This window comes from Falco peregrinus, chromosome 1 (genome assembly GCF_023634155.1).
Source record: "Falco peregrinus isolate bFalPer1 chromosome 1, bFalPer1.pri, whole genome shotgun sequence".
NCBI lineage: Eukaryota > Metazoa > Chordata > Aves > Falconiformes > Falconidae > Falco > Falco peregrinus.
Genome location: NC_073721.1, coordinates 33,227,241 through 33,241,208, shown reverse-complemented (window position 1 = coordinate 33,241,208; position 13,968 = coordinate 33,227,241). Strand labels below are relative to the sequence as shown.

The following is a 13,968-nucleotide window of genomic DNA, read 5'->3' as shown; positions in this document are numbered from 1 at the left end:
ATTGGAAAACACAAGCAGTGCGGAAAACACAAACATCAATGTGCAAAACAAACACATCTGATGTATCAAAGCAGCAAAAAAAGCCTCCAGAGGCTGCAGGGAAAGCACCAATTTGTTGGGGAGAGCAAACCCAGGGGACATAATGAGCTGGTGAGGCACGGTTCAGCTTCTGGGGATTCAGAAGGTAATTAAAGAAGGCAGAAGTCAGCAGAACAGCATATTACACCGTGACTTTGTTAAAGTCATCAGCACTTACCCCCTACTGAGAAGTCTTCTTTCCCTCTCCCCCCGCCCCCGGCACATTTTATTACCAAAACCCAGGGTGATATCACATAAATAGAGAAGTTAATTTTTAAACTTTCTCAAAATGCAACTTGGAATCTTAGACTTTCTGTGCGGGAAATGCATAGAGGAAATAAAAGAAAATCAAGTAAGAAGGTTCTGAGTCAGACAGTGAAATGAAGTGAAACTTCAGCTGCAAAACTTCATGGATTTGTATGGCTGGGGGAGCCCACAGCAGCATTTTGGTCTCTTGCCAGCATAGGCAGCAGCACGAAACCCACCACCATAGGGTTAGATCAGTTCGTATCGGCCACAAGCTCTGCTGAAAGCAGACCTGATACCTGGCGACTATACAGCTCTGTCCTGAGTTCAAAACAAGTGTTTATTTTAAACATCAATAAAACAAATACCTGTCTACAGTTGCTTGCCACAATATACCGATTGGAATGGAATATACCCGACACTGAAGAGTACGCAAGGCTAAAGGGCTGCTTTCAAGCTAGTATGGTTGTATACTTCCACGTTTTAAGGTCCTTGGAGATGGAGCTTTGGTAGGAGACCTGTTCTCTCTCATTTGCTTTTTCATTTTCACTCATAGCTAAATATCCTGGCCAAAACTGGACAAAAGCCCATCGTTATGAGAAGGAGTGATGTCATGGCATTTCTGAGCAGGCAGGGTACTTGGGCATTGCAGCAGTGTGTTGCCATTACTGCAGTAACCAGAATATTAGGAGACTTTTCCAGAACGATGCAATAAAGAGAACAGCAGGCTTCCCTATGCTGCTTTCCAAGGCCAGCACCACATGGCCCAATACATCATCCCAGATGAGGCCAGACCCTCTTTGCAAGCCTACACTTCCAGAAAAAAGATCAAAGCTGTGGGAGTACTTTTATATATAGACAGAACTGCCTCACTCCATTCTGCTGCATGAGAGAGGGTCTTTGTTGGAGAATTGCTTTTATGTCAAGAGAGTAACCTTCCACTGCCTCCACCCCATTCCCAGCCACGCTGACCTTCGTTACACCTTGACTCTTTCAGCCCATCTGGCTATAAATTAGGACAGACAGGTTACACCCTTTTCTTTTCCTGCAACGCACACGAACATCTCAGCAGTGCTGTTGGCACATAAAAGCTTTTGCCCTTTCTGTTTCCCTCCCTAGATAATGAGCCATCTATTAAGGAGGCAAATGCAGTTTTAGCTGGTGATATCTTATGTAATTATGTGGGTGAACAACACAGACAGAGAGAACAGAAGGTGGTGGAAACCAAGAAAAGCCAAACGGGCAGAATTTCCAGAGCCTCCAAGAACTGTAATGTCACCAGGGCTCTTCCCCTTTGTTATATCCCACCACTCCAAAAAAAGGTTTGCTCCCCACAACTCCAAAGCAGTTTTCTCCTGCACCTGTACCGTATCAGAATAATTTTAAATGATCCTCAAAGTCCAGCCTATCCCACCAGCGTCACATTCTCACATCAACCAGCTTAGGACAGCTGGACATCAACCAGTCCAGTCTTAGACCTCAAATCCCAGAGGAACAGGGGCTTGTCTGAGATCTATGTGTCTCATCAATCTCCCACTCTTAACTGTCAGCCAAATAATAACTTTCCACTCACTTGATTTCTTTGGTATAATGTCCACCATGTGTTTGCGTGCTGTTCCTTAGCTTGTGCCTATACTCACCTGGACTTCCAGATGCACTCTGGTCAAAACTGGTGCGACCAAGGCTTCCACCCTTACTCGGCCAGGAAATATTGCAGAGGCAGTCTTCTGAACAGGAAAACAGTAATCCTGGTAACAAACACAGAACAAGCGTATAAGAAACACAAGAAGTTACAACATTTTTCAGAGCTAGGGAAGTACGAATAGAATGAACATTCACAGTTGGCAGCTGGATTTGGGTCCCAAACATTGCTTTGCCTCAGTGCAGAACTGTGATTTGCTCTAGATGTGGGTGCAAATTTACCCCAAGTCTTATATTTCTGAGGGTAACTGTAAGTTTGGCCTCGGGATGAAAAGAAAAGGTTTTGGGTTAAGTTTTGGGCAAACTGCTACTGATCTTACCACTTTGTTATTTTTACTCCACTTACTCATCCATCCCTACCCTAAAACTGACATAAGCTTGGCTCACAGTCCACTCCTGTGAGATCCACTTGTAGCTGCCAGCCCTGCATGCACACACACATTAAATCTTACCTAATGAATAATTACCAGGGGCCTGGGACATTTCATTCGCCTGATAACAGCACACACCTCGGGGAATGAAATAACGTTTCGAGGCTGGACACAAATGCACGTAACACAGAGATGTCACAGTTTACCCTACATGACAGTCATTGCAAAGCCCAGACACAACATGAGGAAACAGGTAGGAGAAAAAGTGTCCTATGGGGCTGTACTCTGTGTATTAACCTGGGAACAGGCATTTTTTCCTTGGAAGATTTTATAATTTAGGACAACAGTGCATAGATGAGATGAAGTATTGCTATCCTCACCTCACAGATTGGAAATAGATGCACAGAGATGAGAAATTATTTGCACAAGATTGCGCAAGAACTCGGTGGCAGAGCCACAGACCCTTCCTCCTTTGCACCCATTTCTCGATGCTTTACCTACAACATTTTCCCTCTTTCTAGTTGTGTGTGAACCAAAGAAAGTTCAGAGTGGGGAGTTTTGCACAGCAGGAGCACCCAGACTTTCAAACGGAAGCTGGAAATCCTGCATGGATGTGCTGTCTTAGGTCTGGGGCTATGTCCTGGGGCACCCAGCCCCAAGAAAATAGGTGCTTTCCTGGGATGTTCACTCCAGAGAGCTGTTACACTGCCTCCTCTTCTGCAGCAGGAGCGGATACGATCACCTGCCCATTACATAGCCACAGCCTTTACATCCAGTCTGGCTGTCTTCCTCGTTTTTATTTCATGGTGCTGAAAAATATTTGGCTGATGGCACTGGACTCCACTTACCAACATGCTGGAGTGATGCGACCTCTCCTTCACCTCGCCCAGCCAATGCAGGTGCACCAGGATGTCCTGGGACCAGCTTGAGGGCTAGGGAGGCAGTTCGGTTTCCATTGTACACTCCTGTAACAGCCTCTCAGACAAAAATGCAAAGAAAAGGCTGCCAAGTGGAAGAGGGCAGGGAGGCAGGCGCACACTTGTCTAACCGGATTTGCAGTGACCCCGCGTTGCTCACCCACAGGCCAACAAGCACTCTGCTGCTGGTACAGGGTTGGTTTCCCTCCTGCCAAGCGGACCTAGATTTGTGCTGGTAACAGATTTGCATCCAGTAACACGCTGTAGTCTTTGCTTCTAATTTCTTGCATGGCTGACTCCTTCGCCCACCATGTTAGAAGGCAATTTGAGTGCAAAATGTGAAAAAGCATCATGCAGGAGGCAGAATGATACTGGGGAAAATAGCACAGGATCCTGTTAATAAAGACTACATGGGAAGGAGCATTCAGAGAAGGTACTGAATTAATGTTATGGACAGCTTTAACTTTGGATGCAATGTAAATAGGTACACAGAATACAGCAGTGAATATGTTTTCCAATCTCTAAAAGGCATAGTCTATAAATAGACTTAAGTCTACTAAAATATCTTTTAAGACCCATGAAAGCATTCAGTAAAGACATCAAATCGTATTTATCCCCCAAACTCATCACAAAATGGCTACAGCCTTTCCCTTTTTTTCTCCCCCCTTTGAAAAACAATAGGAAACAAACTGGTTTATCTTCCCGTACCTGCTGTAAATACCTCTATGGCAAGGTAATTGCTAAGTGCATTGTGTTGAACAATTCGTTACTTTGTTAGAGGAACATTTGTCATGCCTTTTGGAGATGGCAGAAGATAATTGTCCTGTGACCTTTGGAAAATGAAATCAGTGGCATTACTCAGAAGCCAAAGTCGAGAAGTTTAAAAACAGATTTAAGAAGGGTTCCCATGCCTCCTGAAAAAGACACAATCTGCACTCCCACCGAAGCCAAGCTAGCCTATTCCAGCTCTTTTAGACCATTAATGATTTGTGCCTAACTAGCACTCAGGGTAGGTGATTCACCCATGCAAGCGCTGCAGGGCTCCCTGTCCTGTGCACAGCCCAGCTCTCCTCATTGCAGCAGTACAGGACACAACACCGTGGGCTGCCCGTACTGGAGAGAAGATCATGAGCTCGATTGTGTGCTACAAACAAAAGGAGAGCCATTATCAGACGCTGCCTTGCCAGGCTGCATAAAAAAAACGCCTCTGCAAATTGCATAATGCCCCTGGATGTTCCCAGCAGTGCCATGGCAGGCCCACGGGGCTGGCGCTCGGACAGGGAGGAAGCCGGATCTCCTCCCTCCCTCCCTCCCAGCATGGGAAAGCTCAGGAGAGCTGTTGTGCAGGCAATCCCCCCCCTCACTTATCTCCTGGGAAAGAGCTGTGCGGCTCTGGAGTGACGTCTGATGCACAGAGTTGTCACGGATCAGAGGGAGCCTGGCATGGCAGCAAGATGCAGCACCGAGCTTTGGGGAGCACCGGGCAGGGGAAACAGGAGAGATGCCACATTCATTCTCCTTGTGTGTCTACCACGTCCCTGTCCCTCAGCCTGCGCTCGTCTTGTTCACTGAGACAGCGTACCCCAGTACGATTAGTCCCTCTGTATTACGATGGGAAACTGACTGAAGGACAGGCAAGCACTAAATACAAAGCCTGTGTCGACTGAAGACCCTGTCTCACACTCGGCATGGAAGAGGGGTCGTCTAACAACACAGTAAGGCCGATGCGATACCTTGTTCTTTGCTGTTCAGGAGTCGGATGACTGTGCCTGCACCAAGGAGGGACGGGAAGGAAAGCACAGCTTGGGCAGAGGGAGGGGGCTGCTCAGCTGCCTCAGAGGGACTGTCAAAATGCAGCGTGCGGCTGAAATCTCCAAGGGGCACAAAATTCCCAACGGAATGCCAAATGCCAACATTACCAGCCAATGCTGAGTGGGCAAGATTTCACCATGAGCGACTGTGACTGTGATAAGCAGTGTGTGTGACCTACCTGGCTTCATCTCACTTGCCTGACAGTCCATATGCTTGGAATGCCTCCTTCTCCTTCTCCTCCTCCTCCTCCTCCTCCTCCTCCTCCTCCTCCTCCTCTGCTGTTACTGGTGGCACCAGGGATTTATGAGGCAGCAGGGAGCATTTCCTAATATTGGTTGGGTGTAACTTTCCAGCATGACTGATGGTGCTATTAAATGTGGCAAAGGGAAGAGCACAAGTGGGAAGGCAAGAGAGAGTACTTCAAACCCTGAAGATGAACGATAAGTGATATTAAATAGTTCTATGTATGCAAAATAAATGTTTGAAGCTTGCAAGGCTATTGTTACAGACATTGCTGGCTTATTAGAAAAGGGGAAAGCTATTTGGAAAAGTGGTGCCTATGTAGAAAAAATGATATCTATGTAAACAAGACAGAAAGGAGCTGGGACTTAATGGAGTTAGAGTTGCAGGAGAGTTTTAAATTAAAGACTAAGGGTAAGGGAGAGGTATGGAAGAACACACAGTTTGGATGAAGCTGTCAGATCTCTCTGTTAAGAAAAAGGATAGGACAGAAGGCAATGAAGATAAGTGGTAGCTAGCCCACAACCACATTTAAAACCCTCTCTGTACAAATGGCAGCGATCTGAAAATAAAGGAAGATGAACTAGAATGTCTGGCTGCAAATAGGGATATTGACAACACACGTATCTGGGAAACTTTCTAGAAAGAACTAATTAGTAAAATACTATTATACCAGGTTTAAACAGTATAAATGTCATAACAGTTCATGCCAGGGAGGGAAAGACAATTAAGTGACTCAAGTTCTCAGAAGATCTACATAGATTGAATGTACCAAATTAAATGTTTACCTTTAAAAAGGAGAATCACATAAAAGTGAGGAAATTTCTTGAAATCAGCAGCTAAAACCAGTAAAGCACTTGTTGATGATATAAGATTGTTTAAAGACACTCTACAGCAGGCTCAGCATCAAAGAGAAAATATTCAAAGGAAAAGAAAAAGTAAGCCAACATGATTAAACCATGTAACACTTCTGAGATGTAAAAATTCTTAAAAAAATAGGGAGTAAAGAAAGATGGAAAAGAACATAAAGTCTGACAAAGTGGATGTGAAACTACAATAAAGTACAAGAAAATGAAAAGCAACTTGCTAAATGTGTAAAACGTAATGATAAGACTTTTCCTAGCACAGCAAAAGCGGGAGGCTGCCAGAGAGCTCGTGGGGTACACGGATGATCCATATGTAAAAGGAGCACTTGAGAGAGACAGGCCATAGTAGAAAATCAAAACTAACTCATTGTGTTAGTGTTCCCGGTGGAACTCCCACGCTGGATCACTCATTACGGAGGATCAGTCTTTGGGGGTAGTTTCATGACATCTTCAACAGGACCAGGCTGAGGCCTCCCTTCTCCTTGGTCAGGGTCTCCTGCCCCGTTCCTTGTGTCAGCGCTGGTCATTGCCTAATCGCATGGTGAGCCAGCTCAGGCAGTGAAGGCAGACCAAGGGTATGGGTGATACTGCACGCAGCCTGGGATGCCAGGTAGCAGAGAGAGGCTCCAGCAGCAGGGACTCCCTGCCTTGGTGTCATGAATTACCAGCTTTCCCAGGGAGAAGTTTGATGTGGGACTTCCAAGACTGGGGGATGCAGAAGGAAAAGCCGTCAGCTGGAAGCTCAGCCCAGCACACAACAAAAATACATTCTGAAGGAGCTGTGGGAGAGGCTGAGACCTTGGATATTAATCTAAATATGTTTCTGGGTCTTCTCCTTGCCAGAAAATGAGCATGTGTTGGAGGAACCCTAGGACTATGCCATAGACACATCTGGGTCCCCTGCTGCACCCAGGAGCCAACTGCTCACCCCGCTGAGCGCAGAGCCAGCGCAGCCCATCAGGTTCCTCACCACACTGGGTCTGGGGAGCACCCAGCTGGCAAGGAGGGGTGATGTCTTGAGGATGCCAATATGACATTTCTGAGCTGTGTGGTTCAGAGACAAAGCGGGTGGATGTCAGTCAGCCCGCTGAGGCGATTCATGGCAGCTGCTAAGGGCTGGTATTCTTTACCTGACACAGAACTGACACAAAGCAAAACATTCACTCCATGCCTCATTGAACTCCTACATAAATAAGGAGAAGACCCACCTCATGAGGTTGCTTCAAGAATTGATATGGCCAAAGCTTTGAGATTCTTAAATGCAGGCACAAATTATTTAAACAGCTTTTAAGCAGTTCTTTTTAAATGTGAAACAGACATGGTTACGTCAAGGTCCTTTCAATTGGATATGTGACCAAGATGAAAGTGAGGGTCTGGAGCTGATCATCTTCAAAGTGGAAGCACCTGGGGTGGCTGCTCTGTGAGGATGCCAAGCACTGCACAGGCACTGGAAATTCAAAACATTCCAGCTGGTGATTTGTTACACCAATCTTTTTCATCTAAGCTAGATCGGGCTGTGAATCAACATGGCACAGACTTCCTGCGATGGACAGAACCATGCTGCAGTCATTTAAAGCAGAGACATGCAAAAGTTGTATCCTTTTCCTTTCTGAGCATTTCTGCTTATCCAATAATTAAGCAATTTAAAGCTCCCAGTTTTCCCATAAACATTTGCCACGAGCAGTTACGTTTAGCCATGTCTCGGCAGGTCTTAGTTCCATGAGCAGATTTTTTATGATAATTTCTGTTTTTTTCACGGTAGCTCTCCAAGACTGTATTTGGGACCACGTTGTGCTATCTGAGGGAGAGAGACTTTGTACTTTTTCCAGACACAAGAATAGCTTTCTCTGAAACCAAGCACAGCCAGAAATGCAAATAAATGACTGTCACAGTATCTGACATGGTAACACTAATTAAAACAAAATTAAATGAAGATAACGAGTCTTTGATGATTGCCTCTTTTCCTTAAATTTGGTAATTTGGAATTTCCTAGCCACGTGGATCTTCCAAAATGAATATTCAAGTGTTCCTTTTCCTCTCCAAGTGTCAGCATGCTCTATCTGAGGGCACTAGAGACTTTTCAGGGAGGTGTGGTTGGAAACACTGTCTCCTATCTGTCCCAGCCAAGCTCCTGAGTCACGCTGGTACAGAGGGCAGGAGAGGTTGGTGTTCGGATTCTTCTGAGTGAAGCTGGAAATCTTGGCAAATGCTTTGGATGTGCTTGGTGCTTTACTCCTAACATCCCTCCTGAAACATCACACAGTCCAGGCATGCCATATGGCCCAACAAACAAGCTTAAGGTTTAGGTTGTTGCTGCTTTTTCAATCAGACCTTAGGTCACCATCCATTAGGCCTTAGGCACTTTGAAGCTCATGCATGTAATTAAATCCAGTTAAATAAAAGATAAAATCCATCTTGTCTTTATACTGTCTTGAATGCTGACCTGAAATAAGCCGATGTTGTGTTTGCACTTTTCAGCACTCCACAGTGGAGATCAAACACATCCCATTTCTCATGTTGGGATTAATAAGTGACTCCCAGCTAATTGAACCTCTCAGCTTCCATGATACCAACACATACAACACTCTCATTTCCAAATATTTTAGCCACTTTTGTGGTTGCCATTACTGTGGTCTCTGGTCAGCGTCATAGTCTTGAATGCATATATACCCATCACATCTCTGTGACTGACAGCTGCTCTTTTACCAACAGTACAGATGGACATCTCTGGGCCAGAGAACAGAACATGTCCCACGCTATGACAGACACCTTCCAGCTCCTTGGAGCTCAGCAGGCAGCACAATCACTGCACCAACTTTTCTCTCCCGTTTTGTTTCAAAAGGCACAGGCCAAATCCCACTGGCATCTACAAGCATCTTACCATGGACTTCACAGACCTTCTACTGACTTCAGCAAACTTGGCTCGAACGTAATTGCTCCTGCCAGCCTTCCTGTGCTCCTGGACTTCGCAGGGCAACTGCTAAGGACAGAAATAAATCCTTTGTTTACTCTGGTAACTGGAGAGCTGCTTTAACCTCTGGCTAAAAACAGGTGCCTTTTCCTATCAGGTTTATGAGTCACTCATCCCAGGAAAGACTAGTGAACTTGGAAAGCCCAGGGCTCACTGAACAACAGGAAAGGATGACTTTTTAATTGAGTGGTGGCAAATTTCATCATCTGGTTTTCCTGGGTGGCTTTTTTCTTTTTATGTTATGTTAAGTCATTGGTTTAACACAGCTCAGGCTTGTTCCTCGCAAATTCCTTTTCTGTGTGGTATTTCAGCATCATATCCAGTTTGGGATGGAAAACACTACTGGTGTTAGACTCTTACGGGAAACAGCAGGTGTAATGTGTGACTACATAAAGAGTACAGGCAATTAATACATCTGTAATAGATTTTGTGCTTGGTCTAGAATAGTCAGACCTTTTAGCACAGGGACTTGTATTTCTTTTTTGCTTTTTTTTTTCTTTTTCTCCTTTTTTTCCTTTCTTCCTTTCTTTTTTTTTTTTTTTATGTGAAGTCAAAGTGCTCACTTTCTACAGAGCTGTTTTCAGAGAAAACCACATTGCTTCTCACATACTGTCTGGCCAGGAACAGCTAAGGAATTCTTAAAAGGTGACCTTCAAAGGTGACTTCTTTTTGAAGAATTAAAAAACCCCAACCTGCAATACCTTTCCTCTCCAATATTAACACTAGAAATTCAGGTCTTATCACCCTGTTTTTCCACAACTGAAGAGTTATGACAACATCCTGAGAAGTTGCTCTGGGGGTATTTCTCCACTGTACAGTTAACTCATATTCTGATCCAAATTAAAATCAGTGGCTCTTGTAATACACAGAGGACAAACCTCTGACTGGACCAGGGTGTGCTCCCAGTCCAGACCAGCTTACCTGGCTGGCTGTAGAGGGCAGAACCTGGGACTGGACCTTACCTGTTTTGCACTGTGACTGCAGACAGGAAAATGAAATAAAAATCACTTGAATTGTGGTGGTTCTCCAGTGCATGTTCTTTAGCTCTCCTATGGCAGCCAAGGGGCTGCAAAAAAATCGTACAGCCTTTAAACACCAGAAAAGTCTGGCTTGGTGACCAGATACACACAGATTAGCACAGCATCAGCAAGGTCATAGGAGTACAGGCAGATCTGTGCTTGTAATTGGGCTGGGTCAACTATGCAGTGAAAACAAAGCTTGGTAGGGGAACTGATTTTTGTGTAAAATCTCTGATAGTTTTGCTAGCACCTCACTAAGTTAAGCAGAAGTCACCTGGTCTCTGCGTGGCAGAGATGTTCAAAAGAGCCCTCTCCTCATGTCTGTGTCCTTTGTGGAAGATCAGTGCATAAATGGTGAAGAGAAGGCTTGACATTCTTGGCACTGCAAACGAAGCAGATAACTGTATCTTTGGTGTAATGGAGGAAAACATATATAAACCCTCCTCAACAGAGCTATACAGAGGAACATGTGCAAAGTATCTCCCCCTTGACAAAAATCAAAGGCTTTCTACATTGTTTGATATAATAAACCACAAATATTTCCAGTTCCTGCCTATACCCACCCTGTTCCCTGTACCCCCTGCCCTGCACCGCTTTAGGTTGCTTTGAATGACACTGGCCCTACTTACAAAACCAGCAGAAAGTAAATTACCCACATGTATTATTGCAGGGTTAATTTTTAACCTCTTCCAGCTGCACAGTCAGCTGGCTTGGTGAGACTGTTCCTGCAACCAGTGATCAAGTGACAGCTTTCCATTCCTGTCATGCATGGTTTGGAGGATTCCGAACAGAGTGCTGCAGAGTTGCACCACATCCTGAGCCCACACCACGACCAAAGAACAGGGCCAAAGGGCTGCAGAAGCCACATGTGCCCAGAAGGCTGCAGGGATGGACATAAGAGAGAAGATGAGATGAGTGAGACACATGCATCTGAGAAAAGTGATGTTAATTTGGGTCACTATGAGACTTAGAGGTCTACAGGAAGGGTATCAGTATCACAGCCAGTGCTTATTCACCGTGACCAGCACTGTGTCAACAGGCCTATGGGGAGCAGAGCACTGGCCAGTATCTGTCCACGAGCTCTCGGGGGGCCACAGACCACAGACTTGGTGGAGCAGACAGCAGCACACACTATATACTCGCTCCTTGCTGTCAAAGAGAGGATCTGCAAAGCATAACTAAACCCTGGTGGGCTACCTACCTGAACCAGTTGTTGCTTGGCTCCCGCAGGGACCCACAGCCTCACAGCTGTAGCAGCACAGAGACTGCCACCCACCCAGCTAGGGAGAGGCATGGGGATGAGCATCACGTGGGGCCCCACAACATGGGGCGAGCCCAGACTGAAAGGTTCCTGCTCCTCTCTGCCACATCCTGCAGCTGCAGTGCCCAGCCATATGCTCCAGCTGAACCAGCTTGCTAGCCCCCTGAGACACCCAGCTCAGAAAAATGTGAAATAAAGAATACAGAAAAATATAAAATAAAAAAGATGAGCAGATCATTTCTAGCATAGCAAATTTAACCTACTCATCCAAAGCATTCAAGGAGCACCAGAGCCGTTGTAAATGGTGGGAGAAGGTGGCAAGGAGCAGGATTGTGGGGGAAATAAGATTTTCTCTCTGGTGATGGGTAGCCGCTAAAATGCCTTGCACCATGGCAAGAGCGAGACCTTCGGGCTACGTTGAGGGAACGGCTGCTTGAAACTGCAGATGTCCAAGCTGAAGCAAGACAGGGAGTGTCTGCCTGGCTCCTTCCTTCAGCAGTACCCTGTGTGTCCACGGCCACAGGGCTGCACCAGGACTAGTGCTGGCATGGGGCAGAACAGTCCTACACCAGAGGCAACTGCCTGTGTGGTTATGGCAGGAGTCTAACAGCAACAAGAAAGAAAGATTTACATCTTGCTGAGAAACGTACTATAAAGTCTGCGAAGCTCTGTCAAGCCTCTTCCTGGAGCTACATCCAAGGACTTTTCAATTGAAAAGCTATTTTCTGCTTTTAAATTGAAGAAAAGGTATGACCAGCTCTGTGAAACACCCCTAACTGAGGAAAGCCCCAAGTGCAAATACTTTCCTATAGGCATAGTCTGGAATAGAATAGGATCAGAAAGGCATATGAAAAAACAACCAGGTTGGTGATGCCTGCACAGGCACCGAAGCCTCAGCCTCCAGCCCCGCTTCCAGTGGCCAAGCTTATGCATGACAGTAACGCTCCCAGCTAGATAAGGCTGCAAGGGGAGATTTTAGCAATTAACCTGCCTAAACAACAGTCCCAGCACCGCTAGCCCAAACTGTGTGAGAAGTCAAGAGCAAAATTCAGTAGAGTGGTGAAACACAAGTGGTGAGGGAACCATGCTCAGACATAAAAGTGACCATCTACTTAAAAATAATTATTCTGATCTCAGCTGTCCTTAATACCACTAGTAAGAAAGCTGGTTATGTTAGGCTTTTACTAAAAAAAAAAAAAAAAGTACTACTATACTGAAAATACCTCTACCTCTGTGACAATCCAATCAAGGCTTCTCAACTGTCCTCCACACTCCTGAGCCCTACAGGATTAGACCACCTTTAGGGCAGCCAGTGCAACATGCTATGCAAGCACAAACACAATTATTTCTAGTTGTCTGCTTTGGGACCACTGTACTGAGAAGGCAGATCAGCCTGCTCTGAGTCTGTCCACCACAGAGGACGTAAATCAGGTGTGAGAATCCACTTCTGCTTCCATCACCCTCCCTGTTAAGCCAGCACCATCTCTCCTAATGGCAGAGAAAAGGGTACTGGTCAAAAGCAGGGTGAAAGACAATTTTTCTGCCCTGTCAGCATTACAGGTTGGAAGCACCAGAGAATGGGAAGGTGATGGTTTGGTATGTTTTCATAGCAGAGAGGGGAAGCATGTCAATAATACAGAAAAATGTGCCCTGTAGCTCTCATGGTACCAGTGCTATATCATGTGTGCACTTCTGGGCCACCTAATAATAGCAGAATATTGGTAAACAGAGGGCTGGGACTAGGGTGAAGAGTGAGTGGGGAAAACGATGACGACAAAGGAAAAGCTGTTAGGGGAGGAGGCAGGAATATGAGAATATTAGGAGCACATAGTTAGCTCCACTATCAGCAAGGTGAAGGACATAAGTGGGCAGGCTGGCCAAGGTGACAGCCTGGCTGCAGTGGGGTGGGTACGGAGAGTTCATCACAAGGGAGGGGATACGTCAGGTGAGGGATTGCAGTCTGCTGGGACGCAATGGCTTTTGTTTCTACACTGCTCAGTTTAACCCAAATCAGCCCAAAACAGTGCAGCCCCATGCACCCATCAGATGCTGGGCTGCAATGCAGACCAACCTGATGCTCTGTGGTCCAGCCTCCAGCGGACAGAGAGAGAGAAAACAGTTTTCTCACTGTCACATGCCACCCTCTGCCCCCAACTCTGCATGATAGCCAGGGCCAGGCTTTTACACAAGTATTGATTTAATGGGATTCTCCACCGTTTGCAGGATCTGGTCCTTCAGGGGTCCGCAGGGTGAGGCCATGACATAAGGCAGGACTTTCCAGTGAGAAAGAGAAAATCAGTGATGGGGAATCCGCTTCCCCCCACCCCGCCCCCAACGCAGGAGAAGCAGCATGCCCTCTCTGCATGCCTGTAAGTGCTTCTTCCTAGGAAGTAAATTGCTAGTAAATAAACCAACACGTCTCTCAAGGCTTGGTTTGGTTTTTCCCAATCTTGTCAAGTGCTTGGCAGCTATGAAAAGGGATGGGA

The 13,968-nt window shown here is 45.9% G+C and overlaps 1 long non-coding RNA gene across 14 annotated transcripts in view; it reads right to left on the bottom strand.

Annotated features, from left to right (window-relative positions):
- The window catches only part of LOC114012680 (uncharacterized), a 50,389-nt gene that overhangs the window by 6,559 nt on the left and 29,862 nt on the right, over positions 1-13,968 (bottom strand). For 10 of the 14 annotated variants that reach the window (XR_008749982.1, XR_008749988.1, XR_008750008.1 and 7 more), the window contains one exon: positions 1,898-2,072. This is a non-coding gene — a long non-coding RNA (uncharacterized LOC114012680). Of the gene's footprint in view, positions 1-1,897; positions 2,073-9,112; positions 9,212-10,164; positions 10,269-13,968 lie in introns of all 14 variants that reach the window. The other 4 variants (XR_008749984.1, XR_008749989.1, XR_008749990.1 and 1 more) reach the window with 2 other exon arrangements.